Raw genomic sequence first — 27417 nt, forward strand, 5'->3', positions numbered from 1 at the left:
TGTAAAAATGACAAAACATATAAAAACTATAAATGTAGTATCGCTGTAAACGTACTGACCCAAAGAATAAAACTGCCTCTTCAATTTTACCACACGTGGAATGGCATAAAAAAAAAACAATTTCTGAATTGTTGGGTTTTGTTTATTCTGCCTCCCAAAAATTGGAATAAAAAGCGATCAAAAAATGTCAAGTGCCTGAAAATGGTATCAATAAAAACGTCAAATTGATTCGCAAAAAGAAAGCCCTTACATGAATCTGTCGGCCGAAATATGGAAAAATGATAGCTCTCAAAATATGGCAATGCAAAAATTTGTGTTATCCAAAATAAGCGTTTTTTTGGTTTGTGACAGCAGCCATACATAAAAACCCGATATAAATCTGATATTGCTGTAATCGCACCGACCTGAAAAATAAAGTCGCCTAATCACTTATACCACACGAGGAACAGCATAAAAAATAAATAAAACCAATTCGTTCACATGCTGCTGATTTGTTCATTCTGCCTCCAAAAGATCGTAGTATGGCCTGGCTCACATTGATCAAGCGCTCTGCGCTGAGCGCTTACACTGGGCTTTCCATGTAAATCTCGGAAATACGTGATTCTGATGATACCCTCGGAGGAAGATTCCCTGTAATGAGGCAGATGGAGGCACCATGGATGCCATCTCTCCTGTGATACCAAGGTGTCCATCTTTTTAGTAGGCGTGCATAAAAGTGCAGATGGCCACAGTTTTGTGAACCTTTGAAAAAAAAGACAGAGCTAAACAGAGGCCAAACAGAATCCAGAGTAACTCTGCTGCCTCATTATAGTGAATGGATCCCTTGGGATAGGGTTAGGGTTAGGATTGAGTTAGGGTTGTGTTAATGTTGTCTTAGGGTTAAGATTGTGTTAGAGATAGAATTAGGGTTAGGGTTGGGATTGGAATTTTTACAAAAGTAAAGAAAAAAAATTATGACGACTAGTGATGAACGCAAGTGCTCGCTACTTGAGTTTGCATCAGGCGCTCGGACATGCACTGAGTATCGCAGGTGCTTGAGTAACATGCTCGAGTCCCCGCCCTGCTTGTTTTATGGCTTTTATACAGCCAAAAAAAACACGTGGAGATTGCCTGCCATACATGAGCAATCGCCTCATGTTTTTTTTCGGATGTCTAACAACCATGAAACATGCAGGACGGGAACTCGGGCATGTCACTTGAGCACCCACGATACTTGGTGCATAACCGAGTACCCGATACAAACTCAAATAGCGAGCACTTGCGCTCAAGACTAATAGCAACACATTCAATATGAGGACCCAATGTTATCAAATTCTGTGTCGTACCTCTGGGTTCATCAAAATGTTCACTATACCCCTTGATAAAATCCTTGAGGAGAGTAGTTTCCAAAATGAGGTCACTTGTGGGGGGTTTCCACTGTTTAGGCACATCAGGGGCTCTCTAAATGAGACAAACGGTCTCGATTCCAGTCAATTTTGTGTTCAAAAAGTTACACAGTGCTCCTTCCCTTCGTAACCCTGCCGTGTGCCCAAACAGTGATTTTTCCCAACATATGGGGTATTATCGTACTCAGGAGCAATTGCACAACAATGTTTGGGGTCCATTTTCTCCTCTTACAATTGCAAAAATTAAAAAATTGGGTCTAAATGATAATTTTTGTTCAAAAAGTTTGATTCTTTTATTTTCATGTCTCTACGTTATTGACTTCTGTGAAGCACCTGGCGGTTCAAGGTGCCCACCACACATCTAGATAAGTTCTTTGAGGGGTCTAGTTTTGAAAATATGGTCACTTGTGCGGGGTTTCCACTGTTTAAGTACATCAAGGGCTCCCCAGACGCGACATGGCATCCGCTAAATATTCAAGCAAATTTTACATTCAAGAAGTCAAATGGCACTCTTTCCCTTCCGAGCCCTTCCATGCGTCCAGACATATGGGGTATCGGCGTGCTCAGGAGAAATTGCACAACAAATTTTGGGGTTAATTTTTTCCTGTTACCCTTGCAAAATTATAAAAAAAATGTGTCTAAAGTAAAATTTTTCTGAAAAAAAGTTAAATCTTCATTTTTTTCTTCCACATTCCAAAAATTCCTGTGAAGCACCTGAAGGGTTAATAAACTTCTTGAATGTGTTTTGAGCACCTTAAGGGGGGCAGTCTTTAGAATGGTGTCACTTTTTGGCATTTTCTGTCATAAAGGCCCCTCAAAGTCACTTCAAATGTGATGTGATCCCTAATAAAAATTATTTTTGTAAATTTTGTTGGAAAAAATGAGAAATCGCTGGTCAACTTTTAACCCTTATAACTTCCTAACAAAAAAGAAATTTGGTTCCAAAATTGTGCTGATGTAAAGTAGACATGTGCAAAATGTTATTTATTAACCACTTCGCACCAGAGCCTGTTTTTGCCTTCGTGACCGGGCCAATTTTTTCAATTCTGACCACTGTCAGTTTATGAGGTAATTACTCTGGAACGCTTCAACGTATTCCCCTGATTCTGAGACTGTTTTTTCATGACATATTGTACTTCATGATAGTGGTAAAATTTCTTCCATATAACTTGTGTTTATTTGTGAAAAAATCGGAAATTTGGCGAAAATTTAGAAAATTTTGCAATTTTCAAACTTTGAATTTTCATGCCCTTAAATCAGAGAGATATGTCACACAAAATAGTTAATAAATAACATTTCCCACATGTCTACTTTACATCAGCACAATTTTGGAACCAAAATTTTTTTTTGTTAGGGAGCTATAAGGGTTAAAAGTTGACCAGCGATTTCTCATTTTTCCAACAAAATTTACAAAAACATTTTTTTAGGGACCACATCATATTTGAAGTCACTTTGAGGGGTCTTTATGACAGAAAATACCCAAAAGTGACACCATACTAAAAACTGCACCCCTCAAGGTGCTCAAAACCACATTCAAGAACTTTATTAACCCTTCAGGTGCTTCACAGGAATTTTTGGAATGTGGAAAAAAAAAATTAACATTTAACTTTTTTCACAAAAATGTTACTTTAGACCCAATTTTTTTTATTTTCACAGGGGTAACAGGAAAAAATGGACCCCAAATTTTTTTGTGCAATTTCTCTTGAGCGTTCTGATACCCCATATGTGAGGGAAAACCACTGTTTGGGCGCACTGCAGGGTTCGGAAGGGAAGGAGCGCCATTAGACTTTTTGAATGTAAAATTTGTCTGAATAATTAGCAGACGCCATGTTGCGTTTGGAGAGCTCCTGATGTGCCTAAACAGTGGAAACCCCCCACAAGTGACACCATTTTGGAAACTAGACCCCTTAGGGAACTTATCTAGATGTGTGGTGAGCACCTTGAACCCCAAGGTGCTTCACAGAAGTTTATAATATTGAGCTGTAAAAATAAAATTTTCACATTTTTCCCACAAAACCGTTTTTCATCCCTTAATTTTGCATTATCATAAGGGTAATAGGATAAATTGCACCATGAAATTTATTGTGCAATTTCTCCTGAACACGCTGATACCCCATATGTGGAGGCAAATTACTGTTTGGGCGCATGGCAGGGTTTGAAAGTGAAGGAGCGCCATTTGACTTTTTGAATGTAAAATTTGTTTGAATAATTAGCAGACGCCATGTCGCATTTGGGGAGCCCCTAATGTGACTAAACAGTGGAAACCCCCCACAAGTGCCACCATTTTGGAAACTAGACCCCTTAGGGAACTTATCTAGATGTGTGGTGAGCACCTCGCACCCCCAGCTGCTTCACAGAAGTTTATAATATTGAGCCGTAAAAATAAAATTTTCACATTTTTCCCACAAAACCGTTTTTCATCCCTTAATTTTGCATTATCATAAGGGTAATAGTATAAATTGCACCATGATATTTGTTGTGCAATTTCTCCTGAACACGCTGATACCCCATATGTGGAGGCAAATTACTGTTTGGGCGCATGGCAGGGTTTGAAAGGGAAGGAGCGCCATTTGACTTTTTGAATGTAAAATTTGTTTGAATAATTAGCAGACGCCATGTCGCATTTGGGGAGCCCCTAATGTGACTAAACAGTGGAAACCCCCCACAAGTGCCACCATTTTGGAAACTAGACCCCTTAGGGAACTTATCTAGATGTGTGGTGAGCACCTCGCACCCCCAGCTGCTTCACAGAAGTTTATAATATTGAGCCGTAAAAATAAAATTTTCACATTTTTCCCACAAAAAATCTTTTTCATTCTCTAATTTTGTATTATCATAAGGGTAACAGGATGAATTGCACCATGAAGTTTGTTGTGCAATTTCTCCTGAACACGCCGATACCCCATATGTGAGGGAAAACCACTGTTTGGGCGCACGGCAGGGTTTGAAAGGGAAGGAGCGCCATTTGACTTTTTGAATGTAAAATTTGTTTGAATAATTAGCGGACGCCATGTCACATTTGTGGAGCCCCTAATGTGTCTAAACAGCGGAAAACCCCCACAAGTGCCACCATTTTGGAAACTAGACCCCTTAGGGAACTTATCTAGATGTGTGGTGAGCACCTTGCACCCCCAGCTGCTTCACAGAAGTTTATAATATTGAGCCGTGAAAATAAAATTTTCACATTTTTCCCATAAAAAATGTTTTTCATCCCCTAATTTTGAATTATCATAAGGATAACCGGAGAAATTGCACCATGAAATTTGTTGTACAATTTCTCCTGAGTACGCCGATACCCCATATGTGGGGGAAAACCACTGCTTTGGTGTACGGCAGGGTTCGGAAGAGAAAGGAGCGCTATGTTGGCTGGGATAGGCAGTAGACACCATGTCACATTTGAAGAGTCGCTGACATGCCAAAACAGCAGAAACCTCCACAAATGACCCCATTTTGTAAACTACACCTCTCAAGGAATTCATCTAGGGAAGTAGTGAGTATTTTTTAATTTTTAAATTTATACCATTGGGCAGTGAAAAAATCATAATTATATTTTTACCACAAAAAAATGTTTTACCCTCAGATTTTACATTTTCACACAGGGCAATGGGTAAAAATGGTGCCGAAATGTGTCACACAATTTCTTCTAAAAGTGTCAATACCCCATATGTGGCTGTATCGTACCACTTAGCCATACGGCGAGATCTGGGGGGGACGGAGCGCTATTTGACAATTGGAGAACAAATTATTGTAGAATAGGCATTTGGATTTGGGAGCACAAAATTTTCTGAATTTCTTTTGGGGGGCAAGGGTCATTTTGCTTTTCCAGAGCCTTTCTGCTACCAGTAACTTGGAAGTCCCTTATATTTTTAACAGATGACGGACCTGAGTGGGGACTAGCTTTTTTTGAGGACTGAGTTGAAGCTTTTATTGGGAACATTTTACGTAACATTTATCCGGCGCTCTAGGCTGAGCACTTACATCGGGGTTTCCATCTAAATTTCCAAGTGATGTAATTCAGATGAAACCCCTGCAGGATCCATTCACTGTAATGAGGCAGCAGAGTTACTCTGGACACCGTCTGGCCTCTATGTAGCGGTGTCCTTTTTTTCAGAAGTGCACAAAACTGTGGCCAACCGCACTTTTATGCACGCCTAAAACAAATGACACCGTGGGATCCCAGGCTAGACGGCGTCCACAGTGGCCTATATCTGTCTCATTACAGGGAATCTTCCGTCATGGGTTCCGGCTGAATCATGTATTTCAGAGATTTACACGGAAACTCTGGTGTAAGTGCTCAGCGCAGAGCACAGGATAAATGTGGGCAGAGCCTTACTGGGATCTTTGGGGACATAATAAACAAATCAGTAGCAGGTGAAGAATTGGTTTTATTTATTTTTTACGCCGTTCCTAGTGTGATATAACTGATTAGATTACTTTATTCTTCGGGTCGGTGTGATTACAGAGATACCAGATTGATATCGGGTTTTTATGACTGACAGCTGTCACACACTAAAAGACGCTTTTTTTGCAAAATCTAGTTTTTGCATCACCATATTTTGAGAGCTATAATTTTTCCATATTTCGGCCGACAGAGTCATGTGACAGCCTGTTTTTTGCGGGACGAGTTGACATTTTTATTGGTACCATTTTTGGGGACGTGACATTTTTTGATCGCTTTCTATTCCGTTTTTTGGGAGGTAAAATTAACAAAAACAAACAATTCAGGAATTGTTTTTTGAGTTTTTTTTTTATGCCGTTCTGCGTGTGGTAAAAGTGATCAGGCAGCGTTATTCTTCGGGTCAGTACGTTTACAGCGATACTACACTTACTGTATTTTTTTTATGTTTTGGCGCTTTTACACAATAAAACTATTTTCTAGAAAAAAATATTTTTTTTGCATTGCTTTATTCTGAGCACTATAACTTTTTTATTTTTCGGCTGATGGAGATGTATGGCGGCTTTTTTTTTGCGTAACAAGATGACGTTTTCAGTGGTACCATTTTTATTTCTATTTTGTTTTTTGATCGCATTTTTTTCCACTTTTTGTTTGGCAATATGATGAAAAAGCATATTTTTTTGCTCCGTTTTTTATTTATTTTTATTACGGTGTGCACAGAAGGAGTTAATTAGTGTGACAGTTTTATAGCTCGGTTTGTTTCGGACGCGGCAATACCAAATATGTGTACTTTTTTTGGTTTTGTAAAAATATACGGATTTATTGGTTTAATATTTTATTTATTTATTTTTATTTATTTTGTGATTTTTTTATTAATAGTTTAAAAACTTTTTTTTTACTTTTTTTCACATTTTTTCTTAGTCCCTGTATGGGACATTAATTTTTATTTTTCTGATCCCTGATCTCATGTAATGTAATAGACATATATTACATTACATGAGATCTTCCCTGACTGTTTCAGTCAGAGTCTCCTGTCTGGCTACAGCTGCAGCTGAGCCAGACAGGACACCATATATGGCAGAGCTGGAGGTGGTCATGTGACCTCCAGCTGCCATAGCAACCCTAGGTCCTGGAAGGACTCGGAGGTCTTCGGAGAGGTAAGTAGACGACCCCCTCTCCTCCTGCTGTCTCCTATATGCCTCGATCACTATAGATCACAGCATATAGAAGACAGCTAAGGGTTAACATCACTGGGACCTGATCTAATCAGGTCCCGATGATGTTCCCTGTCAGAGCTAACGCTCTGCACCGGAATCGCAGCGCTTGCAGGACCCTGGGGGTCCTGAGCGCTGCGAGACCACCCACCGTTTTTAAACGTCGGCGCTGCACAGAGCCCAGCAAGCGCCGACGTTTATCTACAGTGGGCGGTCGGGAACCGGTTAACTAAATGATAAAAATTCAAAGTTTGAAACTTGCCAAATTTTCAAAATTTTCGCCAAATTTATGATTGTTTCACAAATAAACACAAGTCATATCGAAGAAATATTACCACTATCATGAAGTACAAAATTTCATGAAAAAATTATCTCATAATCTCAGAACAGAAAGGGATCTTTTGAAGCATTCCAGAGTTATTACCTCATAAAGTGACACTGGTCAGAATGGTAAAAATTGGCCTGGTCATTAACGTACAAATAATCTTTGGGGGTAAAGAGGTTAACAAATACAATGTAGGATAAAAACAGAATGAGCAAATACCCAGCAGTAAGTAAATAAGTAAATAGTAATAGTACATGAAAATAACATGGAGTACTCAGTTGACAGTGTTTAGATTGTAACTTTTTACAAATAAACTCAAACATATTGACCTAAATTTACCAGGAACAAAAGGCACAAACTAACAAAAAAATCTTTGAATCACTGGGATATGTTGAAGTATTACAAACATAATATCACATAAAGAAACACGTCAGATTTTAAAAATTTGGCCTCATCAGGGAGGCTTTGGAGGAAAGGAGTAAATATAGCTTTTAATGTTTTACTACTTTATCCACAAGAAAATCACATAAAAATAGTTTTTTGGCCATTGTATTGTGAGAGCTATAACTTTTTCATAAATAGGACTGTGTAATAGTAGAACTTCTTATAAATATTTATGAGCAGCCGATTTATTAGGATTGAAGTAGTAATAAACGCAGATATATTCAGGACACCAGCAGTGTAAGTTATTGTGTGAGAATACATTTAACATGTGATTCTATGATATATAGACCAAACATATAGGAAAACATGCCTACTTGGGCTATAAAGAGGAACTTTCACCAAATTTTTTCATGTTGAACTGGACACGGGATGTAATAGTGGCATAACAGAATAAAACATTTTTTTTATTTGGCATCTAATGAGTTAGCTTTTTTTAAAGTCCAGGTGAGTATTATCATATAATTTGCCCTGGGGGCGTGTACTTATTCTCTTAGTATGATGCTGACCAATGATAAGCAGGCAGTGACATACTAAAGAAAGAACACATCCCCACCAATTCTGTGCTGTGTAATGTATGTAGAACTTATTAAGACTGCACACTCAGCTTGGCAGAATGACCTATAAACTATGTTCATATGACCCTGATGACATCATCACAGGTTATTTTACACATTCTACCCATGGAGGCTGTACACATAATGCAGTATTAATGCTAGTATTATTAGTGCAGTCTGTAGGTTATGTGCTGGGGTTGCCTGTGCAGTGTAGGTGTCCCTCCTCCCTCTCTCTGGTGTAGACTAAGACTGGTTCACAGGTCCAGATATTTCCAGTACGGTAAAAACCCGTACTGAAGATAAACATGTCCGTGTGCACCTATGTGGCACATGTGTGAACGGGGAGACGTGGTAGATGAGTGGGGGGGGCTGATGATAGCTCATAACAGGTCAAATTAGTGGCGCACTTTTTTTTTTTTTCCTGTAGGCTGTAACTTTAAGTCAGGAAAGCACGGCTAGCCAATCAGAGCTCAGGAAGCATCCACAGTGTCCCAGACACAAGGGCTTCTGCAATTGGCTGCTGAAATCACATGTCTTCTCCATATAAAAAGCACCCATGTTCCGTCATTGCCATTTTATGCATGTCACTCGTGTTAGGCACTGCTCCTGCACCCAGCTCCTGTGTAATGAGAGATATTAGCTAGATAGATGGGCGCTTCTGTGTAAGTCAGATAGGGTAGATAAGACCTCTGCAGTTTACCTGTTCAGTCGACCTTGTAGCACTTTTTTTTTGTTTTGATGCAATTACTGAGATTCTGACAGAAAGAGCAGGGCCTGTGGCATAGAACAGTGTTGTGCATCGGTTGTACTGTGCTCCATGCAGGAGTATACCTCTAATCTATTTTTGCACTTGCTATTGTGATCAAACAAGCCTTTGTAGGCCACTTTTTGATTTTGTGGAGTTGAAATTCAGCTATCTGCAGAGCTTGTCATTGCAGAGATTCTGAGTTCAGAGCACAAAAAACTTTTTTTTTTCATTTGCTAATGTGATAGTGCAAGCTGTGTTAGCCCAGTTTGTCATTTTTTTGGTGGGTGAACTTCAACTGTATGCACAGTAAAACAAATATTTATTTTCTGTTGCTAGCCACAGTCCAACAAAGATTTTTTTGTGTGGCAAACGTGATGCAGTCTTCTAAAAGCCACGTATTATCTTAGTGGCAGTGAACCTCAGCTGATTTCAAAGTAAAAAAAAAAAAATTTTTCTGTTGCTAAGTTGAGTCGAAAAAATATTTTTTTCTGTCTCAAAGGTGTTACACTCTGCTATAAGCCACCTAGTCCTTTTAGTGGCGGTGAAACTCAGCTGTATTAAGAGTTTGTGCACAGTCAAAAAATCTATTTTTTGCTGTTGCTAACGTTATACAGCAGGCTAGATCTGAGTTTGAAATAGTTTGGAGAATATTTCTTATGTTATACAGGCATCAGCCACAGTAAAAAAATACTTTGTTCGATTAGTAACCTTATACAGCAAGCCATATCTTACCTTGTCATTTAGTGCTGCTGAAATTCAGGTATATGCAGCGCTGTTGCAGAGGAAAAAATCCTTTGTTTTGCTAATAGCGTGCTCCTACCACAGTATCTGAGCAACATGAGTGGGAAAAAAAGAGGTTGTGGTGGAAGGGAGAATAGGCTTGGTGTTCAAGGTATACGTGGGGTATAACCAGAGAACCTGGAGGAAACACCCGCAAACACGGGGAGAACATACAAACTACTTGCAGATGTTGTCCTCTATCATCATAAAGGAGTTAGCTCGTTGTCTAGGAGACCAACCACCTCTGCTGTCTACCTTGTGAACATTGTGTTGAAGTTTGCAAGGTGTCACGGGTTTACCATAACAGAGAGGAGTCAGAAGACCGTAGGGTCTGATACCTTCCACTACTGCAGTCATTAGAAAGAATCCTTTCACCTCCATATTAATCCGTGCAGTGGTTAATCTGGAAGTTTAACGGGTTTTAGGCTCTCGACAGATTTGTCCCTTGCACCTCCCCTACTGTGATAACGCTGTACCCCAACACATCAGACGGTCACCTACCGTGGAAACCTTGAAAAGGAAGCTGAAGACCCACTTCTTGGGAGAATTGTACAATCTGCGGTAGGCCTCGCTCCAGCATCCTGCTGCACAACTAGCTGTACTCTGACCTATGTACCCTCACCCATCCCTTGTAGATTTTTTGTGCACCCTCGCGGGCAGGGTCCTCTCTCCTTTTGTACCAGTCGGTGACCCCTATTCACATGTAAAGCGCCACGGAATAAATGACGCTGTAATAGTAATAATAATTATAGTACTTTGGGTCAATTGATGGTACTACCCATAATTTTATATGGTTTTGGCTGCATTTTGGCATGTTTGAAGGTGTTGTGTATGCTTTTTTTTGGCCCCCATTAAATCCTATGGCATTCAGCAACGTTCGACGAACATATCGGTGAATATTGTAAATTCGGCGAAAGTAATCCGAATAGAATATTGAAACATTCACTTAACTCTAGTGCTGAATTCTGCCCTCGTCATAGTCCCCTGCTGGTGCTGCGATCAGCACCAGCAGGAGTTAATGATGAGAGTAGTAGTGTCTGCTCCCAGTGTCTCCACCTGTTAAAATAAGAATAAAATAAAAAAATCTATATACTCACCTGTCCTAAGTGTCCCCTGCTGTAATCCATGCGACCCCTCAGCAGAGGAGCCAGAGAGAATGACACGTTGCAGCGAGCGGTCCCCGGAGCTGCGCTCAGTGAGTTACAGGACAACTCTCACTGAGTGCAGCTCCGGGGATCACTCGCTGCTGCACGTCATTCTCCCCGACTCCTCTGATGAGCGGTCGAATGAATTACAGAGGGAGACACTTAGGACAGGTGAGTATATGGATTTTTTTATTTAATTCTTATTTTTACAAGTGGAGACAGCGGGAGCAGACTACTACTCTCATCATTAACCCTGGCTGGTGCTGATCGCAGCGCCGGCAGGGGACTATGATTAGGGCAGCGTTCAGCACCCGGCTCTTGCAAACAGCGCTAACTGTACCGCTGATTCCCACAAGCTGGTTTGTGTACAGTACGTGTTTAGACAGACCCATTGACTTGAATGGGCTCATGTGATCTGTGCTGCTGGGCAAAAATTTACATGTTTGAGTGTGGTTCACACGACACACGATCAGTGGAAACACACTGACATGTGCGTAGAACCATTCATTTGAGTAAGTCTACGTGTGTCAGTGTCTCCAGTATATGTGGAGACTGTGACCATACATATCAGAAATACTGACGTGTGAAAGAGATCTAAGGACAGGAGTTTTACTTGGTGAACAGGGAAAGAGGAAAAGTCACCGTGTCCTCCACCGTGGTTTAAATTATGGTGAGGGTATGTTCTTTTTCTAGTATGTTGCTGCCTACTTTCGAATTTTCAGCATAAAACTGGGAGAAGTACATGCCCCCTGTGAAAACTATATGATAACACCCTCTTGGACATAATGTTAACTCATTAGGTGCCAAATAATTTGATTACTAATATCTCCATAAAACAGAGGCAAAATAAATAATAAAAATTATAATAATAAAACAAAAAAAATCTTTATTTTGCTTTGCAGCCATTATATTGTGTGTTTGTAGTGAATAATCTTTTTTAAAAGATTAAATTATTTTTTATTTTTTCATTTTTTCATTGTCTGATTCCAAGAGCTATATATATATAAACACTGCCCAAAAAATTAAAGGGAACACTTAAACAACAGAATATAACTCCAAGTAAATGAAACTTCTGTGAAATCAAACTGTCCACTTAGGAAGCATCACTGATTGACAATCAATTTCACATGCTGTTGTGCAAATGGAATAGAAAATAGATAGAAATTATTGGCAATTATCAAGACACACTCAATAAAGGAGTGGTTCTGCAGGTGGGGACCAAAGACCACATCTCAGTACCAATGCTTTCTGGCTGATGTTTTGGTCACTTTTGAATGTTGGTTGTGCTTTCACACTTGTGGTAGCATGATATGGACTCTACAACCCACAGAGGTTGCTCAGGTAGTGCAGCTCATCCAGGATGGCACATCAATGCGAGCTGTGGCAAGAAGGTTTGCTGCGTCTGTCAGCGTAGTTTCCAGAGGCTGGAGGCGCCACCAGGAGACAGGCCAGTACACCAGGAGATGTGGATGGAGCCGTAGGAGGGCAATAACCCAGCAGCAGGACCGCTACCTCCGCCTTTGTGCAAGGAGGAACAGGAGGAGCACTGTCAGAGCCCTACAAAATGACCTCCAGCAGGCCACAAATGTGCATTTGTCTGCACAAACGGTTAGAAACCAACTCCATGAGGGTGGTAAGAGGGCCCGACGTCCACAGATGGGGGTTGTGCTCACAGCCCAACACCGTGCAGGACGCTGGGCATTTGTCACAGAACACCAGGATTGGCAAAGTCGCCACTGGTGCCCTGTGCTCTTCACAGATGAAAGCAGGTTCACACTGAGCACGTGTGACAGACACGATAGTCTGGAGACGCCGTGGAGAGCGATCTGCTGCCTGCAACATCCTTCTGTATGACCGCTTTTGCAGTGGGTCAGTAATGCTGTGGGGTGGCATTTCTTTGGAGGGCCGTAAAGCCCTCCATGTGCTCGCCAGAGGTAGCCTGACTGCCATTAGGTAGAGATCCTCAGACTTATTGTGAGACCATATAATGGTGCTGTTGGCCCTGGGTTCCTCCTAATGCAGGACAGTGCCAGACCTCATGTGGCTGGAGTGTGTCAGCAGTTCTTGAAAGATGAAGGTAATGAAGCTATGGACTGGCCCGCCCGTTCCCCAGACCTGAATCTGATTGTGCACATCTGGGATATCATGTCTCGCTCCATTCACCCACGTCACGCTGCACCACAGACTGTCCAGGAGTTGGTGGATGCTTTAGTCCAGGTCTGGGAGGAGATCCCACAGGAGACCATTCACAACCTCATCAGGAGCACGCCCAGGAGTTGTAGGGAGGTCATAAAGGCACGTGGAGGCCACACACAATACTGAGCCTCATTTTGACTTGTTTTAAGGACATTACATCAAAGTTGGATCAGCCTGTAGTGTTTTTTCCACTTTAATTTTGGGGGTGACTCCAAATGCAGGTCTCCATTAGTTAATAAATTTGATTTCCATTGATGATTTTTGTGTGATTTTGTTGTCAGCACATTCAACTTTGTACAGAACAAAGTATTCACTGAGAATACTTCATTCATTCAGATCTAGGATGTGTTGTTTGAGTGTTCCTTTAATTTTTTTGTGCACAGTGTTTATATATATATATATATATATATATATATATAATGTATAGTACAGACCAAAAGTTTGGACACATCTTCTCATTTAAAGATTTTTCTGTATTTTCCTGACTGTGAAAATTGTACATTCACACTGAAGGCATCAAAACTATGAATTAACACATGTGGAATTATATACTTAACAAAAGAGTGTGAAACAACTGAAAATATGTCTTATATTTCAGGTTCTTCAAAGTAGCCACATTTTGCTTTGATGACTGCTTTGCACACCCTTGGCATTCTCTTGATGAGCTACAAGAGGTAGTCACCGAAAATGGTTTTCACTTCACAGGTGTGCCCTGTCAGTTTTAATAAGTGGGACTTCTTGTCTTATAAATGGGGTTGGGACCATCAGTTGTGTTGTGCAGAAGTCTGGTGGATACACAGCTGATAGTCCTACTGAATAGACTGTTAGCTGCTTTTTTTCTTGCCATAATACAAATTCTAAGTAAAGAAAAATGAGTGGCCATCATTACTTTAACAAATGAAGGTCAGTCAGTGCGAAAAATTGGGAAAACTTTGATAGTGTCCCCAAGTGCAGTTGCAAAAACCATCAAGCGCTACAAAGAAACTGGCTCACATGAGGACCGCCCCAGGAAAGGAAGACCAAGAGTCACCTCTGCTTCTGAGGATAAGTTTATCTATGTCACCAGCCTCAGAAATCGCAGGTTAACAGCTGCTCAGACTAGAGACCAGGTCAATACCACACAGAGTTCAAGCAGCAGACACATCTCTTCAACAACTGTTAAGAGGAGACTTTGTGCAGCAGGCCTTCATGGTAAAATAGCTGCTAGGAAACCACTGCTAAGGACAGGCAACAAGCAGAAGAGACTTGTTTGGACTAAAGAACACAAGGAATGGACATTAGACCAGTGGAAATCTGTGCTTTGGTCTGATGAGTCCAAATTTGAGATCTTTGGTTCCAACCACCGTGTCTTTGTGCGACGAGGAAAGGTGAATGGATGGACTCTACATACCTGGTTCCCACCGTGAAGCATGGAGGAGGAGATGTGATGGTGTGGGGGTGCTTTGCTGGTGACACTGTTGGGGATTTATTCAAAATTGAAGGCATACTGAACCAGCATGGCTACCATAGCATCTTGCAGCGGCATGCTATTCCATCCGGCTTGCGTTTAGTTGGACCATCATTTATTTTTCAACAGGACAATGAACCCAAACACATCACCAGGTTGTGTAAGGGCTATTTGACCCAGAAGGAGAGTGATGGGGTGCTACGCCAGATGACCTGGCCTCCACAGTCACCAGACCTGAACCCAATTGAGATGGTTTGGGGTGAGCTGGACCGCAGAGTGAAGGCAAAAGGGCCAACAAGTGCTAAGCATCTCTGGGAACTCCTTCAAGATTGTTGGAAGACCATTTCCGGTGACTACCTCTTGAAGCTCATCAAGAGAATGCCAAGAGTATGCAAAGCAGTCATCAAAGCAAAAGGTGGCTACTTTGAAGAACCTAGAATATAAGACATATTTTCAGTTGTTTCACACTTTTTTGTTAAGTATATAATTCCACATGTGTTAATTCATAGTTTTGATGCCTTCAGTGTGAATGTACAATTTTCATAGTCATGAAAATACAGAAAAATCTTTAAATGAGAAGGTGTGTCCAAACTTTTGGTTTGTACTGTATATATATATATATATATATATATATATATATATATATATATACAGTGCCTTGTGGAAGTTTTTGTCTCCCTTGAACTTTTCTACCTTTTGCCACATTTCTGGCTTCAAACATAAAGATATAAAATTCTAATTTTTTGGGGAAGAATCAACAACCAGTGCGACTCAATTGTGAAGTAGGACGAAATTTATTGGATATTTTAAACTTTTTTCAAAAATTAAAAACTGAAAAGTGGGACGTGCAATATTATTCGGCCCCCTTGAGTTAATACTTTGTAGCTCCACCTTTTGCTGCAATTACAGCTGCAAATCGCTTGGGGTATGTCTCGATCAGTTTTGCACATCGAGAGGCTGAAGTTCTTGCCCATTCTTCCTTGCAAAACAGCTCGAGCTCAGTGAGGTTGGATGGAGAGCGTTTGTGAACAGCAATTTTCAGCTTTTTCCACAGATTCTTGATTGGATTCAGGTCTGGACTTTGACTTGGCCATTCTAACTCCTGGATACGATTATTTTTGAACCATTCCATTGTAGATTTTGCTTTGCACTGGAGATATACAGTATAGACCAAAAGTTTGGACACACCTTCTCATTTAAAGATTTTTCTGTATTTTCATGACTATGAAAATTGTACATTCACACTGAAGGCATCAAAACTATGAATTAACACATGTGAAATTATATATTTAACAAAAAAGTGTGAAACAACTGAAAATATGTCTTATATTCTAGGTTCTTCAAAGTAGCCACCTTTTGCTTTGATGACTGCTTTGCACACTCTTGGCATTCTCTTGATATATATATATATTACAGCTCTGGCAAAAATTAAGAGACCACTGAACAGTTTTCTATTGGAAAGCATGGAAAGACTGGTGGAAAGCATTCCATGAAAGCTGTGATTAAATATCATGGTTAGTCCACCAAATATTGATTTCTGAACTGTTCCTGAGTTAAAACATAAGTAATTTGAGGTCTGAAAGCACTGTTTCTTTTTTAGTATTTTGACGCTTTATCGTTTGCTGCAAATAAATACAAAATGTTTAGCTTTGAATTTTGGAGACATGTTGTCAGTAGTTTATAGAATAAAACAACAATGTACATTTTACTCAAAAATATACAGATAAAGAGAAAAATTAAAGAAAATGAAAATGTTGCAGTTGTCTCTTAATTTTTGCAAGAGCTGTATATACAGAGGCATCTCAAAAAATTAGAATGTCATCAAAAAGTTAACTTATTTCAGTTCTTCAATGCAGAAAGTGAAATTCATATATTATATAAAGTCATTACAAACAGAGTGATCTTTTTTAAGTGTTAATTTCTGTTAATGTTGATGACAGCCAATGAAAGCACAAAAGTCATTATCTCAGCGAATTAAAATAATTAACAAAAAACACCTGCAAAGGCTTCCTAAGCATTTAAAAAGGCCTCTTAGTCTGTTTCAGTAGGCTCCACAATCATCCGGAATACTGCTTAGTTGACAGATATCCAGAAGGCAGTCATTGACACACTCCACTAAATACCAGAGTTCCAATTTTCATTTGGAATTCAAGGTCCCAGAGTCTGGAGGAAGAGTGGAGAGGCACACAATCCAAGCTGCTTGAGATCTTGTGTGAAGTTTCCACTATCAGTGATAGTTTGGGGAGCAATGTCATCTGCTGGTGTAGGTCCACTGTGTTTTATCAAGACCAAAGTCAGCACAGCCATCAACCTGGAAATTTTAGAGCACTTCATGCTTCCCTCTGCCAACTAGCTCTTTGGAGATGGAAATTTCATTCTCCAGCAAGACTTGGCACCTGTCCACACTGCCAAAAGTACCAATACCTGGTTTAAAAACAACAGTATCACTGTGCTTGATTGGCCAGCAAATTCGCCTGACCTTAATCCCATAGAGAATCTATGGCATATTGTCAAGAGGAAGATGAGAGACACAGGACCCAAGAATGCAGATGAGCTGAAAACTGCTATCAAAGCAACCTGGGCTTCCACAACACCTCAGCAGTGCCAAAGGCTGATCGCCTCCATGCCACGCTGCATTGATGCAGTAATTGATGCAAAAGGAGCCCAGACGAAGTATTGAGTGCATTTACTGAACGTAAATTTCAGTAGGCTAACATTTCGGATTTTAAAATAATTTTTCAAGCTATTGTTATAAAGTATTCTAATTTACTGAGATAATGACTTTTGTGTTTTCATTGGCTGTAAGCCATAATCATCAACATAAACAGAAATAAACACTTGAAGTAGATCACTCTGTTTCTAATGACTCTATATAATCAAAAAAGGAGGAGTATAACCCAGCAATAATTTGCAAAAAATAATCAATGCTTTATTAAATATGAAAGACAGAAAATATAATAATAGAGTTCAAAAATAGAGGTAGTGTCAGATGGTAAAGTGCTTCCAGGTAGGACAAATATAGTAATACATTCACAACAATTCCGTGATAAGGGAAAATTGCACAATGTCCACAAGGTGGCCTAGCTATAAATATTTATGTTATCAAAGAAGTCAATAAAAATGGGGCTGGAATCACAGAATGTGTCATAAATCCACCCAAATGTGGTAAGAATCATAACCTCACTAACTGCTATATGGAGGGAGAATGAAGAAAAAACATAACAATATAAGTGTTCATGGAATATAGCCTATTTGTATCCATTCAGCCAATAACATATAACAGAGGATGAGGTATTACCTACCAAGGGAGCACAGCGGGGGGTATAGGAATGATGAAGGTGATTGCCGATGTACGTTTCGCGGCATCCCTGGCCGCGTTCTCAAGGGCAGAAAGTGTGACCTGATTGTGCCTCTATATATATCCCCATTGCACCTGGGGATTTAGTCAGCCGGCCGGCACGGCACGGTCCCGGAAGTGGCCAGCTGAGCCGGGGGCGTGCCACATGGACACCATGATGATGGGACCGATGATGCCAAACGCAGCGCATGCCAACCGCGCATGCGCGGGAATGGAAGTCCCACGGAGGCACAGAACATCAAACAGATGGCCCCACCGCGTGCACGCGCACAGCATATCGGAACCCAGCAGGTAAACTACAATGAGACCTGATAATCATGTTGGAGATTGGGGTAGAGAGAAGAGTAAACTGGTACAAAAAGAGGAATAGAGCGGTCAGAGATAGGAACAAGGGAGAATGACATCAACAAATAAAGAAAATATCAAGCAAATATAATACATATAAAACGGAGTATATATGCGCAGCACGTCATCCTGTCATAATAGTCATATGTCCCATCTAGACCGCAGATCCAATATAGGTATCCACATCTCATTGTTCTCCAAACATAGACAGGGGTCACAAAAACTTCACAGGTGTGTACTGGTAAAGGAGAGAAAGAAAAAGAACAATAAAAATAGAAATAATATTAAAACCACATAAAAACTAATTCCTCCTTGAAATTACCTCCCTCACTTGTAGTAGATAAAAAAGTGTAGGGATGAAAATGTACAGGGCTAGCTACTGTTACAGGAACGGAGAGAAACTCAAAGACTCATTAAGGCCATTGGGTGCTACTGTATTCAGACGCATGATCCATTGTGTCTCCTTCTGGGCAAGTGTCTTCCTGACATTGTCCCCCCGGATCCCCATATGTATCACGTCGATACTATGCACCATAAAGGAGCGAGGATTACAGTCATGTTTAGCCCTATAATGGCGTGGTATGGTTTTAAGTAGGGTTGGGTCATCTACTGAACTGGCAGCCCCAATGTCCCTAACGTGCTCGCTTATGCGTACCCGCAGCTCCCTAGATGTCAAGCCGACATAAATTAACAGGCAGCTGCAAGTCGCATAGTAGATGACATTAGATGTGCCACAAGTAATGTGGTGTCTGATGCCAAATGTCTTCTGCCATCTGCCATCTGCCGAGCAAAAATTAATACAACGTAGGACATTGGGGCATGCCACACCATGTCCACATTTGAAGTTACCCAAAGTCGGACCACTTAAGCCAAAGAGACGTGGTACTGGTGCTGCATAGTGGCTGTTGATAAGAATGTCTCCAAGATTGCAACATCTCCTAGGTGTCATGGATGGAAAGTCCCTGAGGTGTCCCCTTAGTGCGGGCTCCGTCATCAAAATGCCCCAATGTTTATTGAGAATTGCTCTCATATTATACCACTCGTGGTTGTAGGTAGAGATGAACCCAATAATATCCTCCCCCACCACCGATGTCTTGGGGTGGAGAAGGGAGATATGGGGGGTCCTCCTTGCCCTGTCATATCCCCTTTTGATGCATCTCTGGCTATAACCACATTGTGTGAAACACTGTTACAAGTCTTGAGCCTGATGTACAAAGCTTTTTTCTGTGGAGCAGATTCGCCTCATCCTCAGGAACTGTCTGACCGGGACAGCCCCAATAGTTGCTGCACTGTGGGCAGACCCAGCGTGAATCAGTGAGTTGACAGCTGTGGGCTTCCTGAAGACATCCGTCTGGATATTTCCATTGGTGTCAACACTCAGAGAGATGTCCAAGAAGTCCACTCTTTTGGTGTCAAAAACATAAGTCAATTTTATATTGTACCGATTCATGCTGAGGGAGTCCATGAACTCCCCGAGCTGCCGGACCGAGGCCCGCCACAAAAACAAAATGTCATCGGTGTATCTTAGCCAACACAGCACATGGCTGGCGACCGGTACCCCCTTCCCGTCAAAAATCTCTCTCTCCCACTGCCCCAGGAAGAGATTGGCGTAGGAGGGAGCACAGGCCGCCCCCCTGGCAGTGCCACGCTTTTGTAGGTAAAAATGGTCCTTGAAGACAAAAAAATTGTGGGTCAGAGCAAACTCCAGCAGCTCAAGGATGAGTTCACACATGGGGCTGTCCAGGTCGGAGGCCCCCAGGAAGAGGCGGACCGCATCCAGACCATCTGTGTGATCAATGCTAGTGTATAAGCTCTCAATGTCAGCAGTGACTAAGAGAGTTCCTTCGTCCACAATGACACCGTTGACCCTAGTCAGGACGTCCGTCATGTCCTTCACATAAGATGGTAAAGTTGCCACCAAAGGTTTCAGATAGTGGTCAATATATCTATTTAATATATGAGTTTCACTTTTTGTATTGAGGACCTGAAATAAATTAACTTTTTGAAGATATTTTTATTTTGTGAGATGCACCTGTATATATATATATATATATATATATATATATATATTTTTTTTTTCCATTGATGCAACTATATGAGGCTTTTTTTTATTCTGGGGTGAATTGTTTTTTTTAAAGACCTTTTACAGAGAGGTATACATATCGACTTATGAATCACATTTAAGAAATGAATATTTGTTTATATAACAGCAAAACATTTGAACTTTCCTAGTTCTCTATAAAATTTTAAAAGTGTAACTTTTGAAATAATAAAAAAGCAGGCAAAAGTGAAAATGTACCTAGTAAATAGCCCATAATACAAGCAAGAATTCCCAAAGTGCAATGTGCTCAGTAAAACAGGGGCACCCTTCAAAGTGCAGTACTCTTTCTAACTACTCAGGTGATGGATGTTAAATGTCAAGAGGATCTCATCAGAGATTCTTGTAGACCAATTAAGACAAGAATTTATCCAATGCATGTTTGTTTCTCATAAAAAATCTAAGAATACACTATTCTAACCTCAATATGTCTTTTCAGCAGACATGCAGCATTTGAATCTTTGTACATTTATGTTACAAAGTATACAGGGTAGAAATGCAATAGAGCACTAAATTGTAACTTCACAAAGTTTCTTCTTAGGAATAAAACCTTCAGAAACTACTAATATAGTGTACCTCAATGTGCTACCTAACCCAGGTAAGGACCCAATTTGTTGGTCTTTCAAAGAGGCCAATATCATAGATTAATGTCAATCTCAAGAAGACGTCTAAGACCTTCTTCACACATCCGTTTTTAATGTTCGTATGCGGTCCATTTTGTAAGTATCGCAAATACAGACACACACATCCATTGTATTCAATGGTGGTGCGCACATATCAGGTTTTACACACGGACCGTGTGCAAAACCAGAGACATGTCCTTTTTTTCCGGCACCACGGAGAATATGCATGCCACACACATGCACACTGATGACACACATGCGCGATCACATAATACAGTACAGGAAACACCAGGACATGTGAAGGGGGCCTCAGATAGCGGTTAGGTTGCTTGGTTGAAAAATTGCCTTAGTTGATATCCAGCACTTAGGGTATGCGCAGACATTCATTATTTGGTGCAGAAATTTCTGCACCATAACTGCATCTCTTGACAGCAAAAACACAACATGTGCACACAGGCTTAGGCATTAGGCTGTGTGCACACATTGCCTTTTTGCTGCATTTTTTCAGTGCAGATTTGTCACAAAACCTCAAATGTTTGCTGATGCCAGCAAAGTCAATGAGAATCCTGAAGTCTCATGCACACATTGCTTTTTTGTGACTTGCAGATTTGGTGCAGATTTAAATCTGCAACATGAAAATCTTTTATCATTTTTGCTCAAGATTTCCCTTATACTAATGAGTGGGGAAAATTCTGCGCCAAAAACAGAAGTAAAAAACACTGCAAAAACGCACATTTTTGCTGCTGTGTTTTTCCTGCCCAGAAATGCAGAAATGGTGTAGAAATTTCTGCACCAAATACTTAATGTGGGCACACACCTTTAGATGTGTTTTGTATGTGACAGATCAACTGTTACTAAATTTATCAAGATTCGGGCAGCACTTAATGAACAAAAAATAAGATCCATTTATCATACCTGCCCAGCTATTTGATCATAGATGCTGAAAAAGCCTTTGATAAGTTAGATGGAGTGGTTCGATTTGAAGATGTCCTAAATGGGATTTGAAGCTTTCAATCCAGGAGTTTGTTGAAGAGATGATTAACCAGCTAAGACAATTGGATGATGAAGCAAAATTCCTCAAATACACTTGGTAATTGAATGCAAAGCTGCTAAATATTGTTGGTCTTAAAGTAAATCTTAACAGGCCTTTTGGTCTCCTGATTTTGATGTAATTTATATTTTATATTTGTGTCCCATTAAATTGAATCTGTATCTAATAAGTATAATGTTTTGGTGACTAAAACATACAGTATGTCTTCGTATTCAGTAGTTTTTTTGGTGCAGTCTTTTAAGGCAAAGCCAGGAGTGGTTAATGAATGAAAGATACTAATAAAAAAGAGTAATTTATCAAGAGTGGCATTTCATGTGCTAGTTTTGAGCCAAAGAAAAAACGGAGCAAAAAGTGTATATTTGGCGTCTCTGCGTACCAGAAAATCTAATTTCTACTGGCCCCCCGGGCTTCATCTTGGATAGGTTTAGGACAAATAATTTTTGAGTACAATATATTAACATTGAAGTTTCTATCCAAATTTTAGAAAACTGACAAGACTGGTGCAAAAGTGCAAATGTCAAAAAAATGTTTTGCAGAAATATGACTTGCACTATATATTTTTTTTCTTTTTTTGATGCCTAGAGTAAAGGGAATCCTACATTTTCCTTTGAGACTCATTCTTTTATTTTGGTCAGAATTTTTATCATTCCATAGTACTTTGAGGTTTTAGTTTGCATTTATGCTTGGATCATTAGCCTAGAGTTTGGTCTGAGATATGTCTCTTTTCTGGGAGTGTTTATATTTTTGTGAGTCTAAGGGCTTTTTCAGATGTCTGTGATAACCAGTCCGAAGTCAGATCGCAATGTATGGACTGGCCGCACATCTCCTGACTTGAGCATGACAGCTTCATTAGACATTGGACCGGCATGGCAGAGCAGCGTGCGCAGCTTTCCAGTGTGCGTGGCCATCTTCCTGAAGCTGTGATCTACTGGAAAATGGCTGCCCGAGCTACCAGTCTGCGCATGCATCGGCTCGCGCAGCCATTTTCTGGTAGATTACAGCTTCTGGAGGATGCCCACGCACACCGTAAAGCCACACACGTCGCTCTGCCACGCCGCTCAGCAGCCCCCAGCCAGACACCGGCCCGCAGCATCTCACCTCTTCTGTTGCTGCTGTCGCTACATTCCTGAAGGAGGGAATGGAGTGCCCTGCGATCCCGCTCCACGGCCACCCAACTATCAGGTAAGCTCTACGTTCGGACCATAAGACACACCCCCCATTTTCCCAAATTTGGGGGGAAAAGTGCATCTTTTTGTCCAAAAAATTCTTCTTTAAACATTCAGCATATCATTATGACATGGCATATCTCTTGGGTGGATGTCGCAGAGCTACTCCCTGGTTGCAGATCACATTAGTCTCTCAAATATTTTGCTTTGTCTTATTTTGCAGTTCATTAAAAAAGAATCCCGTTTAAAAACAGTCTTTTTTGAATGGTAACTTGGTAAAGGTTATGTACAAGGGATAGTGGGTACAAAGTCTTATGGATATTTTCTTTTGCAGTAGAAAGCATTTTCACTCACACAGTATTATTCCTCTGTAATCTACTCCAAGCCCGGTGAAGCACACTTTTCCCCTTACTTCATCACAACCCAGCTGTTATGCCACAGTCCTGACCAGCAAGTCTTTCTATTCGCACAGCGGTTCCATGTCCTATTTCTTCTACTACTCGCAAATTGGATCTATTGCTTGGGAAACCCACTAGTCTATCCAGCTCAGTCCTGTTTAGGTCTGTTACATTCAGAATTTGCAAGCTCAGGGTTTTTCATGACTCATTGTCCTATTCAAGGACCCCTTTCTGGAAGGCCACTCTGTCTCGTAGGCCACTCCAGGATCTCACTATTCCCTTGCGCTTAGTATCCTTTCACTCCAGTTCATCCTTAAGGCAGCTCTGCTCATTCTGCACCTCCTACTCACACTTGAACTAGTACTCTAACTACATTAAGTGGTCCCTTTCCCTAACAAAGCCCCTCCCACTATGGGCTAGTCCCAACATTAACCCTATCCTTTCTTACCTTAACATCACTACTTAAACTACAGTTACCTACATACATCCTATCTTATACACTGTACATTATATTACTTTGCATTATTATGTCCACTTCACAGGGCACATTACTCTATGATATTTACAAAAGACGCATGGCCCTATACACATTATACAATGTAAAGTGATTGGTGTCTTCAGGGAAAGGAATGCAACAGTCATAGTCCAACAACAATACAGCTGGATAGGTCTCCTGCAATTCTTTGTGCTCAACTCTAGTGCATAACTAAATTAAGCAGTACACTGTTCAGTAAGAATATGATTTAACCTCATTTGATTCAAAGTTATCATACATATTTGAGGTCTTCCTGCCATGTAACACGTGTCCTGCATTGTAATATCTGCTTTAATACAGGGTTTCTGTTAATGTTTAACATTCCCATGATTGTATATTTTGTAGTTGTGACTTTGTATTAATATATATAAAAAAATCTATGTCTTACTTTAACAAAATATGTATTAAGTGCCATGATAATCTTGCTTCTAATTCTTAAATCTATGTTTAAATTACAGTATAACAGAATAATGTTGAGTGCCAGGTAAAAAAAAAAGAATGCGGGAAATGTATTAATGCTTGCAAACCACACAAACGGTAGGCATACATTGCCTTCCTGTTGATACATTTCCTTGAATGGGTCTTCCAGTTTACTAAATCCTGATTTTCTCACCCTCACTGGGTTCAGTGCTGAGTCTCTTCCCTTGCCCCCGATGTCTGTTATTTTCTGTAGTGCTGATGTTATATCAATAAGTTAGCTCAGCGGCTCAGCCCAGGCTGATGAGCCCAATCAGAATCAGTGAGCTCATGGGTTTCAGTGCAGTTACGTGTCATCAATGCTGCAGGAGTGAAGGTCACTGCAACCCCTGAGATTTGGTAAATGGAGTGGCTTGCACTGTCTGTCCATGGTAGCAATTTTTAAGAGCCGCCAGTCAACCAATAATAGATCCATGTTGCATAATCCAAACTCTTCAACTATGAGGACAGATGGGTTCCTGCCATTTTTTGTATAGGTAACACCAAGCAGGTCACATAAGACCAGAGATAATTTTTATTTGTATGTTCAGAAACTGACAATACAATTGTAAAAGCCTAAGATAGATTAGATCTGTACCATGTCATCAAGTTTAACTGCAACAGAAATTAAGTAATAAAAGTTTTTTTATAACTACTGTTTTCTATTTGAATCGTGCTTCTCACCAGAATTGCTATATTTTAATATAACCATGTTGATTTCGGAACAAAAGATATTGTATGTTTATATTTTTGGCGGATAAACATGCTGTTAATTAGTTACTGATGTGGAGAATTCAAATAGTCTCCGCTCAGCTGCAGAAAGCTATAATCATAGGATGTAAATGCTTCTTTTGACAAGCTAGTACAATTCTATTGTATTTAACTGTCTGTAAAAATAGCATTCACAGATCAGCTGAATTACATTCTGAGTTTAGTATCCTAGCACAGGATGGCATCTGTCCATTTTAAGTTGAGATTTGCATGCCTAAGCTATGGAAACAAGTTGTAGCTTTGTCCAAAATTATTCAAGTATTCTTTATTTGTAGAACAAAAACTGGGTCATTTTCCTTTTTTTGACATTGAATCACTGTTAATCAAATAGTTGATTTTTCACAGCATGTGATGCTATAGGATTGTTTGTTTTTCAATAAATAATTTTAAAAATGTAGAATCAAAGATGCTTTAAAGTGGTATTCTTGGCTACATAAATTATCAACTATCCACTGGATAGGTGGTAGTCATGTGGTCGATTTGGGTTCTGAATGCCAAAATCAAACTGTCTATGACAGTGATGAAGATGGCCAAGCACAGTGCTACAGTCAGCTATATTCATATCTACAGTAGATTGTGCATCTAGATGATTTTTTGGTATCAACATTATTCTTGCATCCATATTTAGAATGGACCAGCAGGGTAATCCAAGTGGTAGGACCCACCAAAAATCTACCAATTGACGTCTAACCCGGGATAGGTGATAATTTATGTATCCCAGAATAAATCATTAAATGCTTAAATTTTCATTGTGACTAGATTTTTTCCCCATTAGAAGAAAAAGTGCCATTTCACAAAATACCTCAAGAAGCAGAAAGTCTACATAAACTCTTGCTTAACATATTATCACTAGTGACAGGTGAGTGTGTTCGGCGCTGCTCAATAATCAATCAAGCATTGGGATACTCGATCAAGTAGCAAGCAGTGCCGAGTAACGCGTGAGTGCTCAGATTCCCGTAAGTGAATTATCTGAGCTGGGCGCAGAGATAGAGAGATTTTCAATTCTCTGGAAAAATGCTTGAGTTTGCCATTAGCTTCCATTATGCTCACTACTTGAGTTAAGCACGTCTGAGTGTTCGAAGTGCTCGATTCGAGTACTGAGTAGTGATGAGCGAGCATGCTCTTTTAATCCTTTAACCGAGCATGCTCTGATGCTTATGGAGTAAGATGTGCTCATATATTATGTTCGAGTCCCTGTGTCTGAATGATTTACGACTGTTTGACAGCCTCAAAACATGCAGGAATTGCTTGTTTGTTAGGGAATCCTCACATGTGTTGAGGCTGTCTAACAGAAGTAAATCATGTAGACCCAGGGACTCAAACATAATATACGAGCACGCTGAAGCTACTCGGTAAGCACCTGAGCATGCTCGGTTAAAGGTTTACACGAGCACGCTCACTCATCACTAGTATCGAGCACTCCAGCATTTCACTGCTTGATCAACACTAGTTATCACCTTAAATGCATTGGATTAGTAAATTATACAGTGGGATACAATGTACAAAAGGAGTGCTATATAATCTTTTTCAGAGACTATGTTTTTAAGGAAGGTATAGCATTTTGCTGTAGTACATTAGTATGCCTCTCTATTAAATTTACACTATATCAATTCTTCATTACCAAACATATCAGCACATAGTGCTTCTTGGCTATTCAACATTTCAGCACCATCTTTACTTTCTTTGCCTAGGCAGGAGTGCTCTGAAGGGCGTTTCTAGTATGCACTTGGTAAAATAGTGAATCTATTTTTGTCAGTCCATAATAGGTGCAGATTTTGCAAGGGCAATAAATGTCACTTAGAACAAAAGAAATCCCATTGAAAATGCTGTCTATTCTTCCCTCTTGGAAATGGAAGCTGCAAATAGAAACAATTTCATGAACAGCAGCCAAAAGTAACTTTAATTTAAAATTGCCAGATAATTTGTTAACGTAAGGCAAAAAATACTGAAATCTTACAAATGTTTTACTCAACGCCACTTGC

This window comes from Phyllobates terribilis, unplaced genomic scaffold, assembly GCF_046119375.1.
Source record: "Phyllobates terribilis strain yellow unplaced genomic scaffold, ASM4611937v1 Scaffold_3__8_contigs__length_932513732, whole genome shotgun sequence".
Classification (NCBI taxonomy): Eukaryota; Metazoa; Chordata; class Amphibia; order Anura; family Dendrobatidae; genus Phyllobates; species Phyllobates terribilis.